Genomic DNA, 15596 nt, shown 5'->3' with positions numbered 1-15596 from the left:
CAAAACATGAAATTACTGTTCTAAATTAAGAAGATTCATTTTAAAACTGATATTAGAGAAATGAAGACCGAAAAACAAACAAACAAAAAAGCTGCACTTCAGAAGATGGTTGAAAATTTAAGAAACAAATTTCAGAATTAGGTCAAAGTCTCTTGCAAATGTTATTAAAAGCAGATCAATACTTCAAGAAAACATACCAAAATTTTAGTTTTCGTATCAATGTGTATATAAATATATATACACACATATATTTTTTAATTGAAGCAGTCTTTAGAAATACTTATAAGTAAGTTTCTTCTAATTATAGCCAACTTGGTCACCACAAATTTCTTTTGTAAATTCATCCTTCGCAAACTTTCCATGATATACTCAGACCTTCTATGGCATGTTTAGACCTTTAGTTTTGTCCTTCTTAAATAATTAGTCATTTTACTTAAGGATAAAATTTAATTTCTTGCCTTATTTCTAAGACAACAACAAATCTAAGACTTGCTGTCATTTTAAAAACACCTTTTCTAAAAAGAAACACTACCACATGAAATGCATACATTAATTATAGGATACATCCTGGTTGTATGTGTATTATGGAAACATTCCAGATATTAGATTATAAAATATGGTGTTATCAATTGTGTCAGTCATTTTAAAACAATTATCTTTTCTCCAATTATTTGTAACACTTTTTTTTTTAGAATCTCACTGTTACCCAACCTGGAGTGCAGTGGCAGAATCATAGCTCACTGCAGCCTTGAACTCCTGGGCTTAAGTGATCTCCTGCCTCAAGCCTCCTGAGTAGGCAGGACTATAGGCAAAGACCACCATGCCTAGCTAATTTTTTAAATTAATTTATTTTTTGGTAGAGACAGGGTCTCACTATGTTGCCCACACTGGTCTTGAACTCCTTGCCTCAAGTGGTCATACCACATTGGCCTCCCAGAGCACTGGGATTACATGTGTGAGCCACCACACCTGGCCCGTAACATATTTTTATACCAAATTATTTTATTTACTTGTGTTTCTGGGTTTCCGTTATGTTTCATTGATTTCTTTATTCAATACCATAACTTTCCTGTTTTATTTTTATAGTTTGATATCTCTTTTGGGATTTCATAAAGCAGTATATGTGTCTTGCATTACTATAAAGAAATCCCTGAGAATACTCATCTCTCACCTTATGCAAAAAATCAATTCAAGACGGATCAAAGACTTTTATATAAAATTTTTTTAATTAAAAAACAAAAGAAATGCCTGAGACTGGGTAATTGATCAGGAAAAGAGCTCACAGTTCCAAAGACTGTACAGGAAGCATGGTGCTGGCATCTGTTCACCTTCTGATGAGACTTCAGGAAGCTTACAATCATGGTGGAAGCCATAGTGGGAGGTGGCACATCACATGGTGAGAGCAAGAGAGTGAGAGTGGCGGTGCAAAGGTGCCACAGACGCAAACAACCAGATCTCGCAATAGCTCATTATTGTGAAGACAGCACCACGCTATGAGGGATCTGCCCCCATGACCCAAATACCTCCCACCAGGCCCCACCTCCAACCTTGGGGATTACAATTCAACATATGGGGAATACATACATATGTACGTGTGTGTCTTCTTACTATTTTTCCCCCCAAAAAAAGTCCTGGCTATTCGTACCCATTTATTCCCCCAAGTGAATTTTAGAATAATTTTGTCGGAGACTGTATTAGATTGTTTCTTTGGGCCATGTAATTATTTGTTGCATGGGGTTGTCCTATGCACTGTAGGATATTTAATAGCATCTCTGACCTCTACCTGCTAGATGCCTGCCAGTAGTAACCCCTCAACTTGTGACAATCAAAAATGTCTCCAGACATTGCCAAATAGCCCCTGCATGGGGGGTAAAATTGCACCAGTTCAGAACCACTACATTAGTTTTATAAGTTAATTAAAGGAGAGTTAATGTCTTTACAATATTGTCTTTCTAAGCAGAAGTACAGTATAACTTTCATTTTATGAGATTTGCTTCTTGGTGATCAGTAAAACTGTAAGACTTCCTTGGGTTTGGTGCCTTTTTATGGAGCTAGTGTTTTGATTCTGAATGACTGTGTGCTATGTGGGGTTAAACATATCAATCATGGTAAGCATCACATAATAAGAATAGCTGGCATTTATGCCAGGTACCATGTCAAGTGCTTTACTTGGATTAACTCATAATCTTCACTGCAACCCCATGAGGTAGATAGTATTATTATCCCTGTTTGGTAAATGAGGAAACTAAGGTAGGTTCAACCAGATGCTAACTAGTAGAGCAGGTTTACCACCACTTGTCTCCATCTTTATGATCCTGGGGCAAACTTTTTCAAACCTCATACCAGGTTTCCAAGGGAACATCAGGTGGGGGTGCTAGTAGTAAATGGTTAAGTGGAAAAAAGCAAGTCACAAAATATAATTCTATTTTTTAAATGGATGGTTTTGAAAAAATAGACTCACCAGAGTTTTTTAATACAAAAATTGTTTTTTAAAACTCCTTTTTTTTTTTTTGAGATAGAGTCTTGCTTTCTCACCCAGGCTGGAGTGCAGTGGCACAATTGCATAAGTTAGTGAACTTATTAATATAATATTCACTACAGCTGTATGGAGCTGCCATAGAATAGAAAGGAAAATTCATCTACATTTTGAATTTAATACATCAGATGTGAAATTAACTTGGGTCTTAAATCAAGTTCAGCTTCCTTGTAAGCCTGCAGATCACTTCCAACATCTCTCATTTACCCTGAGCTGTCTTTGGGAGGTTGGTGGGTCTAGCTACCCATGAAGACAAAGTGTTCCTTCCTGTCTGGTAGGGATTTAGTTTTGTATTTTTATATTAGCTAATTTGTAAAGTGTTACCTTATTCCAGTGGGTCTTTTAATAACAGCTTTATTAAGGTATAATTCCATACCATACCATAAAATTCTCTGAGTTGTGCAGCCATCACCACTATCTAATTTTGGAACATTTACTTCACTCCAGAAGGAAACCTTGTACCCTCCAATGGGTTCTCTGGTTTGCTTGTGTTTTAAAGGTACATAATCATATCATTCGAAAAATAAATTTTTCCCATTTTAAATTATAAACATTAGGCTGGGCACGGTGGCTCATGCCAGTAATCCCAGCACTTTGGGAGGCTGAGTTGGACAGATCACTTGAGTTGGGAGTTCAAGACCAGCCTGGACAATATGGTGAAACCCTATCTCCACTAATACAAAAAATTAGCCAGGCATGGTAGTCCAGCTACTTGGGAGGCTGAGGACTGAGAATCGCTTGAACCCGGGAGGCAGAGGTTGCAGTGAGCCAAGATGGCTCCACTGCACTGCAGCTTGGGTGACAGAGCGAGACTCCATCTGAAAAAAAAATTATAAACATTATTTTTAAATTGTAAATAGGCCGGGCATGGTGGCTCACGCCTATAATCCCAACACTTTGGGAGGCTGAGGTGGGCAGATCACTTGAGGTCAGGAGTTCGAGACCAGCCTGGCCAACATGGTGAAACCCTGTCTCTACTAAAAATACAAAAGTTAGCTGGGAGTGGTGGCACGTGCCTGTAGTCCCATCTACTCTGGAGGCTGAGGCATGACAATTGCTTGAACCTGGGAGGTGGAGGTTGCAGTGAGCCAAAATCGCACCACTGCACTCCAGCCTGGGCAACAGAGCAAGACTCTATATCAAAAATAATAATCATAAACTGTAAATACAGGTAAGAAATCCTTATGTAAGAACCTGCCCCTATCTATTTCTACTCTAGATAACTACAGTTTTTGTGTATTGCTCCAGAAATTTTCCTTGTGTGTGCACAAACATATTTAAATGTATAATTCTTTCCCAATGGGGTCATACTAACTTTTTTAAATTACTTAATATATTATAGGCATTAAAATAAAAACAAATATAAAATTTATATATATATATAATTAGTATATATATTTTAAAATTTAAAAAAATATGTAATAGACATTTAAAAAATTCATACCTCATTCAGACCATTATTCATTTTGCTTGCAGTGGTATTCCCAGTGCACAACATGGTGCCTGGTACATTGTAAGTATTCATTCAATAATCGTTTTATCAGCTGCATGTTATTCTAATGTTAGAAAACCATAATTACTCAGGAATGGAAAACCAAACATCGTATGTTCTTCCTCATAAGTGGGAGCTAAACTATGAGAATGCAAAAGCATAAAAATGACTTTGGCGACTCAGGGGGAAGGGGTGAGAAGGGGGCGAGGGATGAAAGACTACAAATTGGGTTCAGTGTATACTGCTTGGGTGGTAGGTACACCAAAACCTCACAAATCACCACTAAAGAACTTACTTGTGTAACCAAATACCACCTATTACCCAAAAACCTATGAAACGAAAAAGAAATTTTAATAAAAATTTTTAAAAACCGAGTGTAGCCAGTCTCTTATTGATTTTAATTTTTTTGCTGTTAGACTATGATATGATGAATCCTCTTGCATGGTCATTAAAAGGCAGTTTTTTTTCTCTGCATTTTATAGTTAAAAAAGGAAAAAAAAGTTTGTAGGACAAGTTCCTTGCAGTGGAATTTTGAGGATAAAGAGTAATATGTCTTTTTTTATTTTAATATATACCACTATTGTGGACATTATGTCATTCCTCGTGAGATCCTAGTGTCTGAATCTCAGAACACTAGGAGTGTACAGAACTCCCACCTTCAGAGATACAATCTACTTCTGTGTAAAGAAGCAGAAATGGCAGATGCTCACTTTCCCAGCTCCAGTACACCTAGTGCTCAGACGTGGGACCTAGGTTCTACCAAAAGCTGGTGACGGGAAGAAGCAGGGCCCAGGTGAACTCCAATTTAGTGAAGATGGCAGCAGCAGTGGCAACTACATACAGCAGTAGTAAAGTTCTTTGTTTTTTCTTTTTTTTTTCAGACGGAGTCTTGCCGTGTCACTCAGGCTGGAGTGCAGTGGCACAACCTCAGCTCACTGCAACCTCTGCCTCCTGGGTTCAAGTGATTCTTCTACCTCAGCTTCCTGAGTAGCTGGGATTACAGGTGTACACCACCACACCCAGCTAATTTTTGTATTTTTAGTAGAGACAGGGTTTCGTCATATTGGCCAAGCTGGTCTCAAACTCCTGACCTTAAGTGATCCGCCCACCTCAGCCTCCTAAAGTGCTGGGATTACAGGCATGAGCCACCGTGCCCCGCTGCTTTTTCTATTTCAAATGAAGTTATGAATCATCTTATCTGTTACTTTTTAAAATCCCATTGGAATTTTGTTTGTAATTATTAAGCTTATAGATCAATTTGGGTAGAACAAATGCTTTTTAAAATTTAAATTTTTGTTATAAAAGGTGTATGATGGCTGGGCACGGTGGCTCACGCCTGTATTCCCAGCCAGCACTTTGGAAGGCCAAGGCGGGTGGATCACTTGAGGCTGGGAGTTTGAGACCAGCCTGGCCAACATGGCGAAACCCCATCTCTACTAAAAATACAAAAATTAGCCTGGTGTGGTGGCACGCACCTGTAATCCCAGCTACTCTGGAGGCTGAGGCAGGAGAATCACTTGAACCCCGGAGGTGGAAGTTGCAGTGGGCTGAGATCATGCCACTGCACTTCAGCCTGGGTGACAGAGCAAGACTCTGTCTCCAAAAAAAAAGTTTTATGAATAAGTAATTTAAGTAGACCTATATTCAATAAAGAAATAGAATCAACAATTATTAGTAACCTTCCAAAACAGAAAGCACCAGGCCCAGATGGGTTGGCAAGTGAATTCCAACAAACATTTAAGGAAGAAATGATATACATTCTCAACAATCTTTCAGAGAATAGAAGCGGAGGGACTACTTGCTAACTAGCTCTATGAGACCAACATTACACTAATACCAAAGCAAGACAAATTATAAGAGAAAACTACAGACCAATATCTTTTATGAACACAGATGCAAAAATCCTCAACAAAATATTAGCAAATCAAATCCAACAATGTTCAAAAAGAATTATACATCGTGACCAAGTAGGATTTCTCCCAGGTATGCAAGGTCAATTCTACATTTGAAAATCAATTAAATCCATTAATGCAATTCACCACATCGGTAGGCTAAAGAAGAGAAATCACATGATCCCTTCAATAGAGGCCAAAAAAGCATTTAACACCCATTCATGATAAAAAAAAAAAAAAAAAAAAAAAAACAAACCTTCCAGCAAACTAGGAATAGAGAGGAACTTCCTCAACTTCAGAAAGAACATCTACAAAAAACCTGCCACTAACATCATACCTAATGGTGAAAAACTTGAAGCATTCCTACTAAGATCAGGGATAAGGCAAGGATGTCTCCTCACTACTCCTTTTCAGCATTGAACTGGAAGTCCTAGCTAATGTGACAAAAAAAGAAAACAGAAGCAAAGAAAGATACAGGGCCGGGCATGGTAGATCACGCCTATAATCTGAGCACTTTGGGAGGCCAAGGCAGGTGGATTACTTGTGGCCAGGAGTTCTAGACCAGCCTGGCCAATGTGGTGAAATCTGGTCTCTACTAAAAATATACAAATCAGCCAGGCATGGTGGTGAGCATCTGTAGTCCTAGCTACTTGGGAGGCTGAGGCAGAAGAATCACTTGAACCCAGGAAGCAGAGGTTGCAATGAGCTGAGATTGCACCACTGCGCCCCAGCCTGGGTGACAGAGTGAGACTCTGTCTCAAAAAAAGAAAAGATATGTGGATTGGGAAGGAAGAAATAAAATTGTCTTTGTTCACTGAAGACATGATTTGTCTATGCAGAAAATCTCAAAGAATCTAGAAAAAACCTCTTGGAACTAACAAGCAATTATAGTGAGTTTGCAGAACACAAGGTTAACATACAAAACTCAGTTGCTTTCCTATATACCAACAATGAAAAAGTGGAATTTGAAATGAAAAATACATTACCATTTACATTTACATTAGCACTCCCAGAAATTGAACAAATAGGCATAAATATAACAAAACATCTACAAGATCTTTATATAGAAAACTGTGATGACGGGTATCAAAGAAGAACTACATAAATGGAGAAACATTTCATGTTTGTGACTAGGAAAACTCAATGTCATCAAGATGTCAATTCTTCCTGACTTAATTGGTAGATCCAAAGCAATCCCAATCAAAATCCCAGAAATTTGTTCTGTGAACATCAACAAACTGATTGTAAAGTTTATATGGAGGGACAAAAGATTCAGAATAGCTGTCTTAGTTTCATTTTGCATTGCTGTAAGGGAATACCTGAGGCTGAGTCATTTATAAAGAAAAGAGGTTTATTTGGCTCATAATTTTGCAGGCTGAACAAGAAGCATGGCACCAGCATCTGCTTCTGGTGAGGACCTCAGGAAGCTTCCAACCATGGCAGAGGCGAATGGGGAGCAGGTATGTCTCATGGTGAGAGAAGGAGGAAGAGAAAAAAGAACATTCATATTTTGCAGGAACTATGAGTGAGAACTGGCTCAATCCCTTGAGAATGGCACCATGACATTTATGAGGGATCTGTCCCCATGATTCCGCCAGGTCCTACCTCCAACATTGGGGATCAAATTTTAACCTGACACTTGGAGGGGCCAAATATCCAAACTATTATTCTTTCCCTGGCCCCCCAAATGTCATATCCTTCTCACATTGCAAAATATAATCATCTCTTCCCAATAGTTTCCAAAAGTCTTAACTCATTCCCCTATCAATTAAAAAATGCAAAATCTCATTGGAGACTGAAGGCTAATTTCTTCCAGCTGTGAGCCTGTAAGATGAAAAGCAAACTGAATTCTAAGATAAATGGTTGTACAGGCATAGGGTAAACATACCCATTCCAGAAGGAAAAAAATGGCCAAAAGAAAGGGGTAATAGGCCTCATGCAAGCCCAGAACTCAGCAGGGCAGACATTAAATCTTAAAGCTCCAAAATAATCTCCCTTAACTCCGTGTCTTGCGTCCTGGGCATACTGGTGCAAGGGGTGGGCTCCTAAGGCCTTGGGCAGCCCCACCCCTTGGCTTTACTGGGGCCATAGCCTGTATGGCTACTCCCACAGGTGGGAGTTGGGCCTTTGGCTTTTCCAGGCTGAAAGTACAACCTGCTGGTGGCTCTACCACTCTGGGCTCTGGAGGGCAGCAGCCTTGTTCTACTAAGGAGTACCCCAGTAGGGACTCTATGGGGGCTCCAACCCCACATTTCCCCTTGGCACTGCCCTAGTAGAGTCTATCTGTGGGGGCTCTGCCCCTGTGGCAGGCTTCTGCCTGGGCATGCAGACTTTCTGATACATCTTCCGAAATCTAGGTGGAAACTGCCAGAATGCGCTCTTGCATTCTCTGTGTCTACAGACTTAACACCACATGGAAGCTGCCAGGGCCTCTGATTGGCAGCCTGAGCCATGCCTGGGGCCTTTTGAGCCCTGACTGGGGCCTGAACAGCCTGAATTTGGATTGGGCTCCTGAAACCATTCTGTCCTAGGCCTCTAGGCCTTTTTCCCAATGTCTTGCTAATTTCTTTTGCAAGTGCTTGCTCTTCAGCCCCTTTAAATTTCTCTCCTAAAAATGCTTGTTCCTTCCCTACCACAGGACTGGGTTGCAAACTTTTTAAACTTTTACACTCTGCCTTCTTTTTGATTTTAAGGTCAAACCTTAGATCAGCCCATTGCTCCCACATTTGGTTGTGGACTGTGAGATTCAGAACAAAGCAATGATATTTGCTTTTACCACTCCTATTCCGATGGTGCTGGAAGTCTCAGCTGGTGCAATTAGTTAAGAAAAGGAAATAGGCCAGGCACTGTGGCTCATGCCTATAATCCCAGCACTTTGGGAGGCCAAGGAGGGAAGATTGCTTGGGCCCAGGAGTTCAAGACCAGCCTGAGCAACATAGGGAGATACCATTTCTACAAAACAAGTAAAATAGGAAAGGGGAATAAAAGGCATACAGATTGGAAAAAAGAAATGAAACTGTCCCTATTTCCAGATGACATAATTGTCTATGCAGAAGATCTCAAGGAATATACCCACCCCCAACAACAACAACAACAAAACCCTCCTAGGACCTAATTGAGGGAGTTTAACAAGGTCACTGGATAGAAATTCAACACAAGCCTTGACCAGGAATTTTTTCCTTCAGGAGTATAGCCAACTTAGATGGACTCTCTACTTAAAAAAAAAAAAACAAGATTCTGACCGAAACTAATTTTTCCTGCTAGCCAGGCTGGCGAGAATTAACAGAAGTCTCCAAAGAGTAAAATTAACCAAAAACTGTGAACAGAAACTAGAGTGGTAGGCAGCATATCCCATTATCAACACCATAAGTGGGTGATAAGCCTTGGGTCAGCAGTTTGCTGGTATAGGTGAATCTGACACTTCCAATGTATTAAATCCAAAGCCCCAAAAGAAAAATCTTCTGGTTTCTGAGCTTTCTTTGTTTTGCTCTAAAATGTGAATAATATTCACCTCACAATGTCTGAAAATAGGGTTAATTAGGAGACCTGATGGAGTTATTTCCTAGTTTCACTCTGCAGTTGCCAAATATCGGGATGTCTTAGTAATCTGTGTTTCTCCTCCCTCTGGCAATACAACTGTTAAAAATTAGAAAGATAATTTGTTATCTGTGAAAGTTTAACTGGAGCAATATGTGATGGAAATGCAAATTACTTAATTAGGAGTTAGGGAGAGTATAAGAGAACAATGAAATGAGAATAAATTAACAAATATTATTGGATTAAATTTATTTATTAATCATGTGTTGGATCCAAGTACCTTATAGCTACCAAGGATACAGGATACAAAAAGAGGTTATTCTCAAATGGAGGAGAAGCTAATTAAGTACCCTGCAAAATGCCTCATCATATGTGCTAAAGTAATATTAGTATGTACAGTGTGCTATGGAACCATCAAAGAGGGGAGCAACTGACTCTCTCCAAAGTTTGAAGAGCAATGCAGTTGGATTTTACTTCCAATCTGTGAAACTGCCTCACCATACCTGTTAAAGTACTCTCTGAGGGCCCAGTGAAAAATCAGGCAGATACCAGAGAGGAATCTATTCTTACAAGATAGCTGCATATGGTGATATCTGTGACTTTGCGGCTTTTTTAACTGATTGCATTCCCCAATCATTTGCAACTTGGGTGGCAGAAAGCTGAGATTTTATGGACTTGAAATGTCAGGGGACAGAGGTCAAGGCTGGCAGAGCAAGAAATTACAGAGGAATCCCTGCAAACAAGAAAAATCATACGAAGGGTGAACCGCAAAATTTTAGTATAATGACTGCTGAGGTGCTTGGCTGACAGCCAAATTATGTAGGCACAACAGAGGACCCCCCTGCCTTAAGAGGCCAGGTTAAAACAACAGCAGCTGGAAACCATAAGAACAAAGATATCAGTACCTATGTTGTGCAAGGGAGACAAAGTTTGCAGTTCGAATCTAGGCGGGTTAAGTATTAATATCTACTAGAACAACAAAAACCCCACAACAATTCTTAGAAGAACACAGTTAAACCCAGTGTCTAGGCATGCAAAGAAACAGAAGTGTGACTCATACTCAAGGAGGGGGAAAGGGCAGGCAATAGAAACTGACTCTGAGTGCGCCTAGTTGTTGGATTTAACAGAAACTTCAAAGCAATTATTGTAAATGTGTTCAATGAGTTAAAATATGGCATCAATGAGTGGGTGGAAAATCTCAACCAAGAAATGGAAACTATAAAAATGGAAATTTGAGAGTTGAAAAATACAGTAACTGAAATTTTTTAAAAATCTAAATAGCTTCAACAGTAGATTAGAAAAGAGCAGATTGGCAAAAGAAGCCATGAAGTTCAAGCTAGATCAATAGAAATCACCCAGTTTCGAGAAACAGGGGAGAAAAAGATGGAATAAAGTTGAAAAGCGATATGTAGGGCAATATCAAACAAGCCATAATAGGTATAATTAGAGTCTTAGAAGGAGGGGCAGCCGTAGATTATAGAAAATTTTTTGAAGAAATAATGACTGGAATTTTCTCACATTTTGTGGGAAAAAATTAACTTACCCAAGAAGTACAGCAGACTGAAAGCAAGATAATCACAAAGAAAACCACTTATTGACTGTCCAGAGAAAAATGGTATTTGTACATAGGGAACAACAGTGCAATTAACACCTCACTTCTTATCAGAAACTGTGGAGGTCAAAAGACATTGGACCAACATATTGAAATGATGGAAAAAAGAAAGCTTTCAGCCAAGAATTCTGCATCTGGAAAAATTATCTTTCAAAAATAAGGAGAAAATAAAGACATTTTTGGATAAACAGTGATGAGAGAATTTTTCACTAGCAGACCTGCACTATAAGACATTTTGGCTGAAGGGAAATTACACCTAAATGGATATTTGGATCTACACAAAGGAATGAAGAGCACATGAAATTGTAAATGTGTGTAAAACAAAAATAATGATTTTTTGTTATGTCTTAATATCTTTAAAAGACAAGTGACTGAAAACCTATAGTACTACTGTGTTGATGTGTTTACAATGTATACAGATAATACACAGGACAACAAAAATACAGGATGAGGCACAGGTGAACGGAATATTTTGTAAGGTTTCTGTAGTTTTACCTTAAGTAATTCGATAAATTTTCTTTTCTTTTCTTTTCTTTTTTTTTTTTTGTCCCCCAGGCTTGTCTTTGTCTGGCTTTGTCCCCCAGGCTTGAGTGCAGTGATGCAATCTCAGCTCGCTGCAGCCTCAACCTCCCAGGTTCAAGCACCTCTTGACTCAGCCCCCCAAGTAGCTGGGACTACAGGTGCGCACCATCACGCCCAGCCAAATTTTTTTGTAGGGATGGGGGTTTCACCATGTTGCCAAGGCTGATCTCCAACTCCTGAGCTCAAGCAATCTGCCCGCCTTGGCCTCCCAAAGTGCTAGGACTACAAGCCTGAGCCACCATGCTGTGCCAAGAAGTAATTCAATACATTATTAAAATTTTCTAAAGTACACTGGAATAAATTGAATTTGTACACTGTAGTCCCAAGAACAACCACTAAAAATATAATGAACAGACATATAGGTAGAAAACCAATAGAGGAATTAAAATGGAATGCCAAAAAATATGTCACTAGCATAAAGGAAGGTGGGAAAAGAGGGACAGCGAAACAAATAATGGATAGGAGAAATAGGAAAGAGATGGTATGATTGTAGGTTTAAAAGTGAACGTGTAAATAATTCAGTGTAAATAGACCAAAATTCTAAACAAAAGGCAGAGATTGTCAGACTGGACCAAAAAAAAAGCAAGAACCAAGTATGTGCTATCTATATGAGATGTACTGTCTATATGAGAGACATTCTATGTATAAAGTTGCAGATACACTGAGAGTAAAAGGATAGAAAGAAATATACCATGCAAATAGTATGCACAAGAAATTTGTAGTAACTCTATTCTTACCAGAAAAACAAGACATCAATACAAGGAGGATTTCTGGAGACTAAGAGGAATCTTTCATAATGATAAAAGAGTTAATACATTAGGAAGTTATAAGAATTATATGTGTATATGCACCTAATATAGTTTCAAAATACATGAAGCAAACAACTAAGAGGGAAAACAGTCAAACTACAACCGTAGTTGGACACTTTTCACTCTGTAGTTGATAATACAACTGGATCCCCCCCACCAAAGTAAAGAAATCAAAGATCTGAAAAACACTATTAACTACCATGACCTGATTGATACTTATAGAACTGTAACTAACAAATGCAGAATACACTTTTTCTCCCTAAGTACACAAGGAAGATTCACCAGGGTAGGCCGTGTGTTAGGACTTAAGGCTCAGTGTATTTCAAAAGATTAAAATCTTACAGAGTATGTTTTCTGACCATAATGAAAGTAAATTTGAACCACATGATAATAAAATGACTACATATTAAAAATTGTGTCCTTCAGAAAAATTCACACACTTTTTAAAATTGTGGGATGAAGCCAAAGTAGTCATTACGGTGAAATTTTTAGTTTTAAATGTTAATGTTAGAAAAGAAAAAACTCTAAACCTAAGCTTCCATTTAAGAAGCTAGAGAAAGAACAAATTAAAGTAGAAAGAAGGAAATAATAAAGATAACAGAAATAGATGAAATAGGAAACAGATTCAAAAGATCAATAAAGTTGATAAATATCTGGCTAGATTGATCAGGGATTTAAAAAATGTTACCAATATTGGGGATAAAAATAGGAATTGGGAGTAAATCTATACAGAGTATAGAATTATAAAGTTGATAGGAAATATTATGAACAATTTTATGCCAATAAATTTGATAATTTAAATGGACAAATTTCTGGAAAAACACAAGTCATAAAACTAACACAAGAAGGCAGATAAAATATTAATAGCCATATGTCTACTAAAGAAATTGAATTTGTAATTTTAATTTGTACCTTTCCTGCAAAGCAAATTACAGGTGCAAAGAGCTTCACTGGTGAATTTCACCAAACATCTAAGAAAGACATAGTATCATTCAAACACAACTTAAACAGAAGGGGTAGGACTGTTTCTCAAGTTATTTTATTAAATCAGTTTTACTCTGATAACAAAAACAGAAAAAGAAATTACAAAAATAGAAAATTACAAATAAAAATCCCACGTAAACGTGCAAGTTTTTTTTTTTTTCTCACAGATGATGCCTCACTCTATTGCCCAGGCTGGAGTGCAGTGGTCACCCCACAGATGACTGCAGCCTTGACCTCCCAGGTTTAAGCAGTCCTCCCTTCCAAGCCTGGCCGGTAGCTGGGACCACAGGCATGCACCACCACGCCCAGCTAGTTTATTTTATTTTATTTTATTTTATTTTTTTGTAGAGACATGGTCTTGCTTTGTTGCCCAGGCTGGTCTTGAACTCCTGAGCTCAAGAGATCCTCCCACCTAGGCCTCCCAAAGTGCTGGGATTACAGGCATGCGCCACTGTGCCCAGGATAAATATGCAAAAATTCTTAACAAAATATCGATTCACTGAAGCCCATCAATATAGGAAAAGAACAATACATCATAACCAAGAGAAGCTTTCCCGGGGTTGCAAGGTTAATTTAACACTAGAAAATCCATCAATATAAATTCTGATATTAGTAGGACAAAAAATCATCATCTTAACAGATGCCAAAGAAGCATTTGACAAAATTTAATAGCTCTTCCCAATTTAAACTCTAAGTAAACTAGGAAAAGAAGGGAACTTCCTTAAAGGCATCTGTGAAAACCCCACAGCTAGAATTATACTTAATGATGGAAGTCTGAAATTCTTTCTTCTAAGTTTAAGAACAAGCAGGGGAGGCAGAGCAAGATGGCTGAATAGAACCCTCCAGCATTTGTCCCCCAAGCAAGAACACCAACTTGCACAACTATCCACACAAGAAAGCACTTTCAGAAGAACTAAAACTCAGGTGAGCAATCACAGTACCTGGTTTTAACATATTAAGGAAAGAGGCACTGAAGAGGTTAGGAAAGATAGTCTTGAATTGCCTATACCACGCCTCTTCCGTCATCCAGCAGTGCAGTATGATGTGGAGAGAGAATCTGTGTGCTTGGGGAAGGGAAAGCAAAGTGATTGTGAGACTTTGCATTGGAACTCACTGCAGCCCTGTCATAGCAGAAAAGAGCACACGGCAGAATTGGCCAGTGCCCACAGCAGAAGCGTTTAGAACAGACATAGCTAGAGGCAAATCGTCCATCCTAGAAGTCGGAACTTGAGTTCCAGCTAGCCCCACCACCATGGGCTAAGGTGCTCTGGGGTGCTAAATAAATTTGAAAGGCAGTCTAGGCCACAAGGACTGCAATTCCTGCACAAGTCCTGGTGCTGTGTTGGGCTCAGAGCCAGTGGATTTGGGGTCCACACGATCCAGTGAGACACCAGCTGGGGCAGCCAAGGGAAAGCTTATGTCACCCCTTCCCCAACTTCAGGCAGCACAACTCACAGCACCAGGAGGAGAGGGAAGAGTAAAGAGGGGCCAGGCATGGTGGCCTGTAATCCCAGCACTTTGGGAGGCCAAGGTGGGCGGATCACCTGAGGTCAGGAGTTTGAGACCAGCCTGGCCAACATGGCGAAACCCCGTCTCTACTAAAAATACAAAAATTAGCCAGGCATGGTGGCAGGCACCTGTAATCCCAGCTACTCAGGAGGCTGAGGCCTGAGAATCATTTGAACCCTGGAGGCGGAGGTTGCAGTGAGCCAAGATCTTGCCACTGCGCTCCAGCCTGGGTGACGGAGCAAGGCTCTGTCTCAAAAAAGTGTATGAGTAGATAAGTAGACCTATATCCAATAAAGAAATAGAATCAATAATTATTAATAACCTTCCAGAACCAGACAACATTCTGTGAAGTGAAATAAGTTAGGCACAGAAAGACAAACTTTGCATGTCCTCACTGTTTGTGAGAGCTAAAAATTAGACTCATGGTGATAGTGAGTAGAATGATGGTTACCAGAGGCTAGGAAGGGGAAGTAGGAGGTTGGGAGAGAATAGATGGTTAATGGGTACAAAAATATTGTTAGATACAATGAATAAGATCTAGTATTGATAGCACAACAAGGTGACTACAGTAAGCAATATTATACATTTCAAAATGACTGAGGGTCATAATGTATATCTACTATGCACTTATAAAACTTAAAAA

The sequence above is a fragment of the Hylobates moloch genome, unplaced genomic scaffold (genome assembly GCF_009828535.3).
Source record: "Hylobates moloch isolate HMO894 unplaced genomic scaffold, HMol_V3 SCAFFOLD_234, whole genome shotgun sequence".
Taxonomy (NCBI): domain Eukaryota; kingdom Metazoa; phylum Chordata; class Mammalia; order Primates; family Hylobatidae; genus Hylobates; species Hylobates moloch.
This window is presented reverse-complemented; position numbering follows the sequence as displayed.